General features: G+C 45.2%; 1 protein-coding gene across 4 annotated transcripts in view; it reads left to right on the forward strand.

Moving 5' to 3' along the window:
• Positions 1 to 13539, forward strand: part of LOC144142524 (G1/S-specific cyclin-D3-like) — a 429137-nt gene that overhangs the window by 24823 nt on the left and 390775 nt on the right. For 2 of the 4 annotated variants that reach the window (XM_077674103.1, XM_077674106.1), the window contains exon 1: positions 9755 to 10093. The exons of 1 other annotated variant lie outside the window; for it this stretch is intronic. The gene's annotated coding sequence lies outside the window, so the exon portion shown is untranslated. Of the gene's footprint in view, positions 1 to 9162; positions 9279 to 9754; positions 10094 to 13539 lie in introns of those variants that run through there. One more of the 4 variants, XM_077674104.1, reaches the window with a different exon arrangement.

Here is a 13539-nt window from a genome sequence, read left to right on the forward strand (position 1 = left end):
GCTTCCACGGAGCGGAACACGCGGGGCCTACCCATGCCGCGCTAAAAGGTGCACTGCCCGACGAGAGCGAGTGACCGCACCTGCGATGGGACGTGATGCGAGTTGAACCCTCTTAGTGAGCCCCCAAGTTTTTACCCCGTATGTGAGTACCGGTAAGATGCAGCTGTCATACACTGCATCAGAGACAATGATAGGCTGCCATTCATTATCTGAGAATGCCTGTAGAATGCACTCCACCCCATTCTTATCCATCTAATTATCTCTGCCTCATGGTTGGGATCCGAGTTTACAATTTGGCCTAAGTATATTCTCGCTTACCACTCCCACTGCCTCACCACCTATCTCAAATTGCTGTGCTGTCCCGAGGTTATTGATCATTACTTTAGTTTTCTGCATATTATTTTCAGGCCCACGGTTCTACCCCGTTTTCCCAGTGCAGTAAGCATGCTTTGCCATTGGTCCCACGAGTTACTCAGCAAGGCAAATGTCATCAGCAAATCTGAGGTTACTGAGGTATTTTCCATTAACCCTTACTCCCACCTGTTCCCAATCCAATGTTCTGAATGAACAATTTACCAATGACAAAAAGCTGTTGCTGAGCCGCTGGTTCCTTACCTGCCGTCGCTTTTCATTTCCAAAGGTGATACAATTTTCCCATGATTAGTCCTATTGAGGGCGCCAGCTAACCCACCCAGTCCGGCGATCAGAGCGAGCTACGCTTATATCTTCTTTCCTGGGCCGTTCAATGCATTTTCACGGCATCTCCGGTCGGCGATTTTTGTGTAACAAGCTGGAACAGGCGATGCTTTATCCAAGCGCATAAACTACGTTTTTTTACAAGGGGGCTGTAGGCTACCACCCAATCAACTGATCCTCTACTATGCCACTCTCGTTGCATCATGGAACCCGTTCATTCATAAAGTTTCACAAGAGACGTCAGGCCCGTCTGACTTCATTGTAAGCGTAAAAGACCAACTATCACCCACCTGTTTTCCCTTGCACAGATGGGAGCACATGTAGGTGCTCTGCCGGCAAAACATAAAAAGAACAGAAGTGTAGCGCCCGCTTAAGCTTCAGTTGCGTAGCTTGCAGACAGCGGAAAACTGCCTGACAGCCCCTACCCGCACATGTACCAGTAGTCAGGTGTTTTACCGTGCGGCGCCCGAGCCTGATGAGTCTCTTTCAGGGCTAATTGAAATCCAGGTATCACAAGCGGAACTGGTGGACACGACGTATCATTTCAAACTGTTCGTGCAAGCCTTGACGACGGCGTTGATTCCTTCCGGCACATTCCGCACTGCTTCGTTAAAGGTAAGGCGCCTTATGTTTCTCTGCTCCTCTACAGCAAAAAAGGACGACGGATGTGGAGTTGTGTGATCTTAGGAACCCCGCACGAAGGAGGACGCGAGATTGGCGAGAATGAGACCGGCAATGGAATGCCCGCCTTGAAGCCGTTCACCTGAACGAACAATCAAAATCCCATTTTATATCCCAATAGTTGTTGCATATTTCCTCTACGGAGAAATTCCCGGCCATAAGCTACCGGTTGTAGCCAATCAAATGCCGGCCAAACGCGTATTGCTTTTGATTTTCAGGTTATCAATCCTGCGAAAGTAGATTGTCTGATACCGGATATCATTGTATTAGCCATCTTGGACGAAATATATATGATGCGAAAGGACTGATGGGGTTCGGCTGTCCACAAAATAAAATCACATCTACTGCAGCCCATTTACCTTAGGCTTTTTGCAACATTTTAGGGTACGTTAATGCCACAGAAATTTCGTGTGCCTTGAATGAAACAACGCGACGACTGGTGTTACGTAGCGGCAGTAGTGGATGTAACCGCAGTAGGAGTCCAAGTGTATCGCACTCATGGCGATTAAGCAAATAGCTGTGACGTCAGTAGTACTAGTAGTAGTACTATCAGTCGTAGTGGCAGCAATAGTATTGATGCTATGCTGCAAATTTTTGGAAGTAGCGCTGTCTCTTGTAGTTCTTTCACAAAGTAGTATATATGCGCCCTAGAAGTTGCGTAATCACATTGGTGGTGGTGGTGTAATCGCCAGTAGCAGTTGTGTGGTACCAACTTCCCACACTCGGCGTTTGAAACATTTATAGCACTTTATTAATTCGTCCCCATAAGCTTGGTTACGTTGGTCGCGACGCCAGTTCATCTTGCGCCACGGTATTCTTCAACGTGCACCTTTCTAAGGGACGTATAACTCAGTACATGGTCCAGTCCTGTTTCCGCCTCTCTACGCAATGGCAAAACTTCTCTCAACAGACTAGTCTACGCTGTACTCGGCAGTTTTTCCATTCTCAAGTTCACTTGAACTGAAATGAAAGAGGGAGTGCAGGTAAAGCGTGCGTTTATCGTGCGAGTAGTTCAGCTTCGTTACTTGCACATCCGGCTCGCAGTTCATATTCCCCGTTCACTCAGCATGGCTTTTTTATCTTGTATTTTCCGGTTTACCCTGCTGTGTGTACCGTTCTCATCACGTTTCCTAATTCTCTTTTTGCATTGGAATGTCTGGCAAACTGAACAGTGTTCTCAGCGTTGTTAGGTCGCTACGAACAGAATTCTCTCATCGGCATTCGTCGACGGGTCTGCATAACCTGAGCTTTGTCAGCGTTGTGCAGCGCATCAAACTAGAGATAACATGTTGCGCGTGCCATGCGGCGATCCTGTGCATACATAACTTGGAGGACGAACATGATGCACAGGTGTTCCGTCCAAAACGGAACGACTAGAGACAATGATTGAAAGCGGGGATGGTTTTTAACATGCCCGAGAACGTGTTGCGTGATTAAATGCCCGCAATTATTTCAATCCGGATCTGAAGACTGCTTATGACAGCTAAAAGTGGGACTGTGTAAGATTTCCCAAGAACCATTTTCTGCCAGGAGGCTCGTGGACCGGGCGCCGACGGCAGCAAGATCCATCTTGGTCCTGAATCATCCACCACGAGAAATTCCTAGGTTTAACAAAATTGGTCGCCCCCTCTGTAAATTTCTGTCTGTTTGGAATGGGAGTTGAATGGTCGAAAAAACGGAGTTAGTTTTGGGCACGAAGCTCCATTAAAAATGTGAGAATATATGTAGTTGAACTTCTTTTCAGTAACGCGACAGTTTTGTTAAAATTCCAGATGATCCTTCGTTATACATATATACGGTTAAATAAATAGAAGCAGCTACACAGGGCGAGAGTTGTTTGTAATCCACGACTCCTGACCCGAATAGTGTGTAGAAGCAGAATTACGACAGACATCAAATAGGCAGTGTTTGTTCTCCATGTTTTTCACCAATGTTGTTCAGTACGCGTCACAGAAACTGTTTCTGCAGTTTCTAATTCGCCCTTCTCAACTCTTGTGCTGTATGCTGCGTGCATGCTGTGAAAACGACACTTACAATTTATAAAAATACCACATGCAAAAAGGTGACTCCCTCCAAAAGCTCCGCGACTGTCGGCGGGAAACACTTAGTGCTCACTGTATAGTCTAGTAATTGATAATTAGGCTAGCTGAGAGCGACTTAAATGAAAAAAAAAACCTCTTCGCAGTGGAAGCTAAAATGTCACGAAATCGTCTCGTTCGCAGCCACGTGCCGACAGGAAAGAGAAAAGCTACGTAGCGATGCTGACAGCTGGGCTAAGCATTGAGCCGAGGGAAGAGCCAGTACACAAGCTTAGCGATAAAAAAATGATGCAGTATTAGTGCTACGCTGGTACTTCGTGGTTTGAAAAACAGCCTAACTAGCAGGGATGAGTTCGTTACGGCAGTGGACTTACCCTTACCAGAGGTCCTCTGGTGAAGGCTAATCCACGTACTGACCGCTACCTAGATAAACTTTGCTGTTATTTCCACAAGTCACAAATGAATCAACCGCTCCCTTTATAAACACTTTTTATAGCTTCTGCTCATCAGTGTTAGAGAATTTGTCCTAGAAAATTGCTTCGTATTTCAGGAACTATGAGCTGATTCGAGTTTGAGGGAGAATAGGGAGACAGGTAAACAGTTTAGGGGTTTAAGCAACCCCCAAGGAGAATGAGCTTGAGGAAAGACTCAATTTTGTCCATATCTATCCGTTTTGGCAATAGTGCTGCTGGAATTTCTAAAGCTATGTATTTGTACCTTCGTCTGCTATTTAAGACAAAAATAATGATTTGTTTACGGAATACTTAAACAACAGCAAAATGCTTATCTTGGGAGTTTTTCTTGTTCAAATTATTTTTTCTGAGTTAAATTGCGTCTGTCATCGATGGCAACAGGAAACCACTTTTACAGCATCGTCATTCCGCGTAACTTTATCAGTAACGCGTTCCACTCTCAATAACCAGAATTTTTAGACATTTAAGAGTTAGAATAAACGGCGATTTCGGGAACTAGTATGTGCTCAACGTTAGTTGATAACTCGGTTTTTTTTTTAAAGACCGCACAATCGTGAACCATGCGTTCTATAATTTTACACTTGGCGAAGTAGGAGGAAGTGGGAATTTTATCTCGGACAGAGGTGGTGCCCCCTGTTCTATATGCCATACCTTGATATTGCCTTCTTTCCGGATATTAGGGAGACCACTCCACTCAAACACATCAAGTATGAAACATACTTTTGCGAAACTCCACTCGGCGAACCGGTTCAAATACAAGACGTTCAGAACGGCATCCGGTCTCGGCGACTGTTTTCCCATCAAGGTTAAACAAGAGGTGAAAGGCATCATTTAGCAGAAATTACGATGTACGCAAAGCATGCGGAGAAGATGAAAAAGTGGGGCAGAAAACTACCACCTTCAATGAACAAAGCTTCGATATCGTTATTAAACGCCGCACGAGCCACAAGATCCAACGGACACTGTCATTTTATTGGAAATGGATAATTTAAACAAGCTTTTTTTTTGTGGGGTGAAAGAATTGGTAAAACTTGCCTTTGTAGTAGGGGATGGTATATACATTGAGTTTGCAAAGCAAGCACACGCAGACACACACGCGCACACGCAAGCACGCACACACATTCTGCATGTTCAAGGGATATGAATCAATTCCGAAACTATAAAATGTGCTGAAATTGCGTTGAGGCCGTGCGATTATCTTCAAGCGTACAGTTCGTATGGCATATCCCAAATTTACATTATCCTTCGTTGTATATCTCAGATATTTTTATTTTAACCTTCTGTGGCTGCGTGGATTCTTCCTTCCAGTACGCGAATATTGAGCAGTTTGTCAGTTTTCATGGTTTTCGCCGAGGGCATTGATTCCAGCGTTAATTGTCGTGGTGCCGAGACGTGAAGTGCGAAGACGAGTGCGCTGAGAGTTATTCCACTTGAGAAGTATAATGCGAATCTGTATGGCCGAGCTGCTTTCACCTCCTCGCATCCGTACAAAAATGTCATCTGTCTGTTTGCCAGATCCTGTCAGGACACTCAGTGATGGAAACAGTGTCTGAACCGATTGCGGAGTTAATCACGTCAAGGTTGCCGGGGTTAAGGCATTGGAACCGGCCGTACCAGGTGTATTTTGCTACAAAATGAAAGCTGGGCGAGTTGGTTAGTGTTCTTCTTAGTGTAACACAACGCAAAATGACAGCACCCGAGCTGTGCACTTCTCTGTCCGTCGTCATTCCGCGATGTTCTACACCAAAACGCACTAAGCATACACGGAGAAGGTTTTTTTTTTGTAATTTCCTTCTGCGCACCGCCGTCCGGTTGTTTCCGTCGTATATGCGGTCTGAAACCTCAATTCCAGTCGGTCCCTTCTTAATTAAGGCAGGACTTTTATACAAGTTCATCATGTAGTGATTGATCGAGCAGCACGATCACCGATCCATCAGTATGCGCAAAACACTGCTTGTATAGTTAAGGAATAGCGGTGACAACCTTAAATACAAGACTAGCCTTCCAGGTGAAATCGCGCGCGCTTATCCACGCATTGAGATAATTTTTTGAGTTTCGCGCCACTCTCGCTGCGTACTCCTGTGGATCCGCACGCCACCGCGCTCATTGGGTGTGTACCCAAAATTGAGTATATATTCAATACACGTGATTCCATACAGAAAGACAAGAAATTTTATATCTAAATAACTTCTGTTTATTATTTGTCCGTTTGCCCATCCAACTGAAGAATGTTTGATTTTCGCGCCTCCCTCGTTGCGTACTCTTGCAGATCCGCACGCCACCAACCTCATTTTGTGTGCTCGTGTTATTGAGTACCAATTCCATGCATGTGATGCGATACAAAAACGCAAAAAATTGTGTATTTAAATCTTTTCTGCCTGCGGTTTTCCCGTTTATCCATCCAAGTGAAGAATATTTGATTTTTGCGCCTCTCTTGTTGCGTACTCTTGCGGATGCGCGCGCCACCAAACGCATTGTGTGTCCACACAAAATTGAGTATATATTCAATGCACGTGATGCCATACAGAAAAGCAGAAACTTTTATGTCTTAATCATTCCTGTTTATTATTTGTCCGTTTATCCATCCACCTGAAGAATGTTTTTCGTGCCTCTCTCGTTGCGTACTCTTGCGGACCCGCACGCCACCAGCCTCTTTGCGTGTGCACGTGTTATTTAGTAGCTATTCCATGCACATTATGCCATGAAGAAAGGCAGAAAAATTTATAATTAGATCCCGTTCTCCTGTTGTTGTTTTCTTTTTTATCATTCCGACGCGTGGCTTGGCTTAGAAAATGCGCTTAGCGTAAAAAAGTAAAACGCGCAATAACTACTAGCTGCACAGCTGGCGTCGGAGACAGAGTACATTCGTACTGCTGAAAGATGCGGCCGAGACTAACTTCTGTCCTTGCCACGAAATTCCGGAGGCGAGGCGGCAGCTATATGGAAAATGCCACACGCCGTCAGACAGGCTGATGCTTTTACAATAGGGCGCCGGCAAGGTGCAAAGGTTGTCGCCTTAAATTCATCCGCTTCTCACCTTCTTCATTGCCGCTATTGGGGCGTCCTGGCTTTTGGCCTTCTGTGTTTCCTTGGTTCTTTTTCGATTAGAAGTGCGCCGAAACGTTTGAAGCGTTCTCTCCTCTGGCAAGGTCGGCTGCGCATCAGGACCACCACATTTGACGGCCTCCTTGTTCTTCAAGTTTAAGGCTGCTAGAGGAGGCAGAAGCTCTTGAAGCACATTAACCTATGTTTACATTGGTTTTTCTTCGTTCCCGTATTTCTGTACTCCTTCTGAGAGCTTCTGCTAAGGAACATGTACCACGTGGCGTGGATGCTTTTCGTCCACAGCCGCCTTCTTTCGCCTTCAGAGTTCTTTTATGATGTTTCGTTTGTATTAGTTTGTCGCTGCTGTCCTTAATTTGGTTATTCAGTGCTTGAACTAGTTAACGCATGTTCTTTTCCGTCTAGTTGTGCTTTTCTTCAAAACGTCCGGGCGTTGGCTTCATTCGCGGTCTTTTGCCTTCGAATGCCATCTTTTTTGGTATTCCGTTAAGTGTTTTGCGGCTTCCATGCATAAGCAGATGCAATTGGAGTCGCCAAACAATGCTTGCCCTGTCGGCGCTACGAAAAAGTCAGAGAGAAAGAATAGTGATAGTGCCGTGTTTTCAAGGGGATTCCCGACTCCGTCGTCACATTGTCCGGGTTGGTAACAAAACTAGGTTATATGGTTTAGTTGAATATACATTTAGTGATAAAGGTCGATTCCAAGGCACAAGGTCGTGAAAATATGGTAACAGAACTATAAAAAGAGTACAACAGCATTTTCAAACAAGGTCGCGATACGAATGGCAGTCCTCGGGGTTATTCAAGTTTAACTGCCGGGAAACTTCTTTTCTTGCTGTTTGAGCTTTCGCTTCTATGGCTTTCGACGTGCGCGCTGCAGACATCCACTGTTCCACTGCCATTGGCGCTTTGACGGAGTCGTTTCGTATTTGTCGAGGCAAACAGTACGAAGCAGATGTGAAGGATGTCGCAATTGGGAACCATAGTAGTTGAGCACTGATCTCAGTTGGCGGTGGTCAAATTGTTCTTTTTATGTCACAGTGGTGATGCATGCCTGGAGTGACCAGAAAATTTGTCTGTACGTCCGTCCGCACGTACGCCACGAAATTCTACCGCCCCAATGAGCTTCTGCTCGATATATCGTGTGTCAGCTGGGGGCCAAAAAGCATTGAAGACTGTCAAGGAGATGTGCTTCTGGACAGTTTCCCTTTTATAGGAATTTTCTAACGATGTTACATTTCCATGAATTTTGGGGTAGAAAATATGGACATGCGAATGCACCCTGCAATGCAAAACCGAGTCCGGTCTTAACAAAGTGTACTGTTGGGCGAGTTGGTAGTTCATTGTAAAAGATGCTACAGCGCGAAACAAAACACGAACAGAGAAAGACGACGGGACGAGCGCTGTCATGAGTCCGGTCATTATAGAAGGTGCTGCCGACGACCAGAAGTCGAATTCTACGGGCTTCGTTGTTTGGCGGGACCTTTTGGCAGAGCTCAATGTTGTGTACAACCGGTGAGGATGCCTGTCAACCCTGTGCTCTTTTTTTCCTCATCACTCTTATGCCACGTCTGCAAAACACGCACACTCCGTACGGTGCCAGTCTTGCATGTTTTGCTTCAGGAGAAGGGACGTATCTCCTCTTAGAAAGATGAGCTTGAATACTATCGCATGTAAAACTACCTTGGCATTTGGTTTCTTTTATTGACCCGCTCAGAACAGTTTTGGGCAGTTCCTGGGCAGCTCCAAACTGCACCTGTCATAGAAATTGTATGGACAGATAAAACACGGAACGGATTTGGAGCAGTTCAGAGCCGTCGAGAATGGCAAATAGGGTCCTCCTTTAACAGTACTTCTAACAAGAGGCATCGCCATCCATGATTGTTTTTAAAATTTCTTTAAACTAAGTTTCATAGTTTCATACCTCATACGCCCTTAATAAGACCGCCTAAGTCGAAAGAAACCTCGTCATCCGTCGCCCAAGCGCAAACGCGGCCAAACAACCTCACTGAGCTGCTCAAGAGCATCGCCGTCACATCAATGCTAACAAGGTCGCTCCGCGCAGCCGTGAAAATGCGCGCCAGAAAGCAAGGCGACAGATAACAAATGGTCATTTGCCCGAAGCAAGCCCAGATCGTCGGAACCCGGGACGGCGCGACGTCGGCTCCCGCATGGCTGATCACCACCTGTGTTCCAAAGTTCCCCTCTCTCCCATTGTTGCCGGCACAGCGGAGTGCAACATCTGCACGGCCACAGCAGTTGGACTACACGACCCAACGATTCCGTACACCACCGCGGAAAGCTACCCGAAGGCTCATCCAATCAGGTGAGGCGAAACCGGCGACGTCATTGTGTCGCTGCGCGCCCTTGGAGCGCGAAATTTTGTCGTCAATATTTCCCACTTGTAAAGGAAGTCACGAAAAGGGGAACTCGAGCCGATATCACATTACACGGAACTCTTTCGCGCCATTCGCTTGGTAAACAGATGAAAAGAGTATTCAAATATACGACTTTTGTACGTGCCTTATGAGAGCGCAGCCACGTAGGTGCGCCAAACGCTTCTTGGCAGTCAAAAAGTTACGTTCTGTCCTTTCTTGTCACGCCGTTAATCGGATTCAACTGTTCTACAAACAATCTTTTGTGTGGGAGAACGTTTTGGAGGAGCTACATATCATCGCGGAGGCGCGCGGCGGTCGTCTGTTCCACTCTTGCGCTGGCGTTCGCCAGTACTGCACGAAACTTCGTCGGGACGCAGCTCGTCAAAGCTGCGCAGACGGAGTCTGCTAGTGCTGCAGAGGCGGCGCCACGCGTTGGCGGAAAGAGTAGCGTGCAAAGTGAGGCATCCGCTCCAGCTTTCGCGCTAAAACGCGCACAAAAGAAAAAAAGCGCGCGACCGCCACGAAGTTGGCGCGCTCAGTTGCGCGCGATCGGCGCCCACGTGCGCAGTGGCCGTATCATCAGCGCGCAAGCGATTTGGAGTTCGCCGATATCGCCGAACTCTTTTGTTTTTTTCACTGACTGCCGACGGCTCCGCCTCCTGCCTTGGTGTGGCTTCCTCTTTGGTGTGGATGGTTCAAATGCCTACCGTTGTCTCCGGAAAGGAAAACCGAGCACGCGACGACTTTTTAAACCGACATACTGGTGAGCTTGCGGCATCCATACCATTTCTTCGCAGCAGGCAGATTCTTTTTCAAGCGTTTTTTGTTACTCAAGCCGGCGATGCTGACCGTAGGGACCGATGGTAGACGAAATAAAAATGAGACAATGGAGCTACGCTTTTATTTTTTCTGTAATATCTCCGAAATGCACAAAAACAGGAGGCAGAACGACGGTGATGATGTGGACAGGTGTTGGTTGAGGAAATCGAAATTGGTGCAGGAATATAGCATATAAATCTGTCCCGGCTGCTCAACGTGGGCATATTTAGTCGCCCCACATGTTAGTGCACTCGGTATTTCCTTGGCTTAGAAATATTCTCCTCATGAATACGTGGAGACCGCTGCAGCCGTCGACACGTAACGGGAAAGAAGCGACTTGTTTTACTTTTTAAAATTTAATGGCGGTGCATATGGGCTTTCTTGGCTTATACAAGTAGTCGGAAGCCTATTTACGCCAAGTTGAGCTTCTAATTAGTGCCTTTTTTTGAAGAAAGAGTCATTTCTACGTGATAATGCTTTGCCGTCGCTTAGACAGACAGGCGTCGCCTTTCCGATTTCTTTTTATTTTCTACCGCTTGAAACATTGTTTTCTGTGTACCAGACACTATTGATTGAAAACCTCCGTGGGACCTCCTTAACAGCGCCCAAGGTAGGGCATTGTCCTCTTCTTTATCCGCCCGATTTTTGTGTAGCGGCTTTCAACACTTTAGTGTTAATTAACATTACGCTAACTTTCTTCTGGGGTTCTTTTTTTGTTAATCGTTAACCGAAATTTCGTTGTAGATTGCCTACATTTTCTAATCGTTTTGGCTGCAGCCACTAATAAATATACTTAACAGCTTTTTAAAGAGTAAACATCTTTTACCGAGGACCTCAACGCGAACAGAGTAAGGGCTTGTAACCGCACGAACATGCGTAACTGGGGAAGTTAGAACCCTCAGTCGTTATAATAGTCTAAATGGACATCATTGTGAGTGATACCAAACAACGAATATGACGAAACGAAACAACAAGTTTGCCAGTTGAGTTATTTTTAGCCGAATGTTGCTGTGAGCGAAAACAAAAACATACTAAAAATAAAAATCTGAAAATGAACCGACGAAATCACGCAGTTGTATTTAATTCAGCCCTCTCACGCAATTACCTCAAAACAAAAAAGAATGTGGAAATTAAGAAAAATGAAAATGCGCTCATGAAACAACAAAAATCTGTCTACTGCAGCGCCCTCACGAGATAAACTGAAATGACCAAAGAAAAAGACTGTCCGGGTTAACCTGTTCAATACGCACAGGAAATGTGAGGTTTGTGAAACGGAGAGGTGGCGAAGACGGCTTACGCATTTGTAGAAATTCATATGAATTTTTCTAGCTCTTTTTGTCGTTTGTATTGAAAAAAGGAAATGCTATATACTTCACCGGAACATACTACGTTCTCGTCGTTGAAGAATGAACTTTCTGCTTTACCGGAGAATTGTCTCGAAGTGGGACATGGAATACAATACAATAAAGAGCGTTCCCCTCTTTAACGAAACTCAAAACAAAATGTGTTTTGACGGCTTTGGCATCAATTTGGTACCAACAACAAGAACAACATGCCTGGTAATTAACTGTATACGTAGGTAATAGGAAATGACTGTTCGTGAAATGCGATAATGCTGAAACCAAGTGGATCATACAGGAAAAGGAATATTACTTTGATGGGTTGTTTGCACAAATACAGTGTATATCATCATTTTGCATCTACTAGTTCGTTTCTGTTTACGGTTTGGTGGAGGATTTTACAGTGGCAGGTTTCAATAGTTCATCAAAGATATCACAGGGGGTACTTTTTCTCGGCGGCCCCCACTTCCGGGATCACTGCGCATGCGCTGCTTTGCTCACATTTGAAAAACACAACGCTCTCTCAGGTTGGAAGTTAGGGAGAGGTGACCCAGGCCTCTCTGCTTCTTAGCCATCCATTATAATACCCATTGTGCTAGTAAAAAAAAAGGCGGATTTCGCTTTGAATTTTGTTGGCGTGCTACTGAAGTTTTTTAATTGCTATTATGGTAGGCATTTCTATTTATTATTGGCAATTCCATTAATTAAGCGAGATAACGAGCAAATTAAATGATCGGTGGTACCGCCCATCGTCTTCCGGGTGGAGAACCTGTGACGTCAGCGATACCCGTTAATGGTGTTCCTCGCATTTTATTAAGTAAAACACAATTGCGAGTTTACAAAATAGCTTAGGAGGTCGTCGAGTCTCTGTTGGGTTGCAGCAGTTTGTTGCTGCAAATCATTTGACGATGAAATTGTAGATTTTCCACGTTCCAGAAATGACGCCATTTTTGTACAAATGGCGGGAAATTTGAAAGTTCGTCGTTATGTATAGATATTAAAAAAAACATGCTTTGTTGCCGAACAGGGTTCGGGCGAATTATAAATGGCTGGTTATTTGAAGAAAGAGAAAATATTGAGAGGTATTTCCATTTCAGTACTCATTTAAGGCCTATAAGGCAGGAGGACAATGTATTATGGGGTCAAATTTTGGATGCAGATAAAAAAGAAAAGAATGCCCGATATACGTGCTGGTGCTGTTCCAGACTCATGCCCACGCACACACAACACGCATTCACACCAGGGATGAACAGAAAAAAGGCAACTCAAAAACTCACAATTTTATCTGGAGGGCCATTGTCACCCTTCCTATTACCGTATCTATGTATCCGTACATGGCATACATCAATGCCTGGGTTTGTATTACTTATTTTTAAAGCGGTAACTTTAAGACGCACCGCATGAAATATTGCCCTTTAAGAACCATCATAATCGTAGGTCAACAGCTGTCGGTGTGCGCCTGATCGCCCGTGGTGAATGTCTGTGAAGTTTTCTTCGTGCTTTGAACGATTAGGTATACATTTCGGGAAGTGCGCCAGCAGTCACTGCTCCGTTCATGTGAGAAACAGGGAGGTCGTTTTTAACGCGTAAGCATTTGCGCGTGGAATCAACGAGGAACCCATCTGTCTGTCTGTTATGCTTCATTTGTTAGACTTTCTCCGCACACGAGAATGGCGTTAATAAATGGCACTACCGCCTTCGTACTTTGATATTAGAATCGGTGCATTGCACCTCAAAAATGGTCTTATGGAGAGTCTTACTTAAGGCTCTGGGGCTACAGACTTCATTGCTTATGTTGCCCTATAAAATGTCTGCAGGGAAATGTATTTGGGTTTAGACGTGAAGATGCCTTCAAAGGGGCTGGGTGTATTGCGGATCGGCTTACGCTTTTATCCGACAATTCCTACCTTGGATATGCTTTGCAATGTTTTCGTCTTTCAAGAGGGATGCACTTTCTAAAAACCCACGTAAGCTACACTTACAATCCCGTTTACTTCCTTCTTATAAGCAACGCACTACGAAGCAAATTGAGGCTCGCATGGCCGGGCTG

The sequence above is a fragment of the Haemaphysalis longicornis genome, unplaced genomic scaffold (genome assembly GCF_048455015.1).
Source record: "Haemaphysalis longicornis isolate Haplotype H1 unplaced genomic scaffold, Haemaphysalis longicornis Haplotype H1 scaffold_6, whole genome shotgun sequence".
NCBI classification, from domain to species: Eukaryota; Metazoa; Arthropoda; class Arachnida; order Ixodida; family Ixodidae; genus Haemaphysalis; species Haemaphysalis longicornis.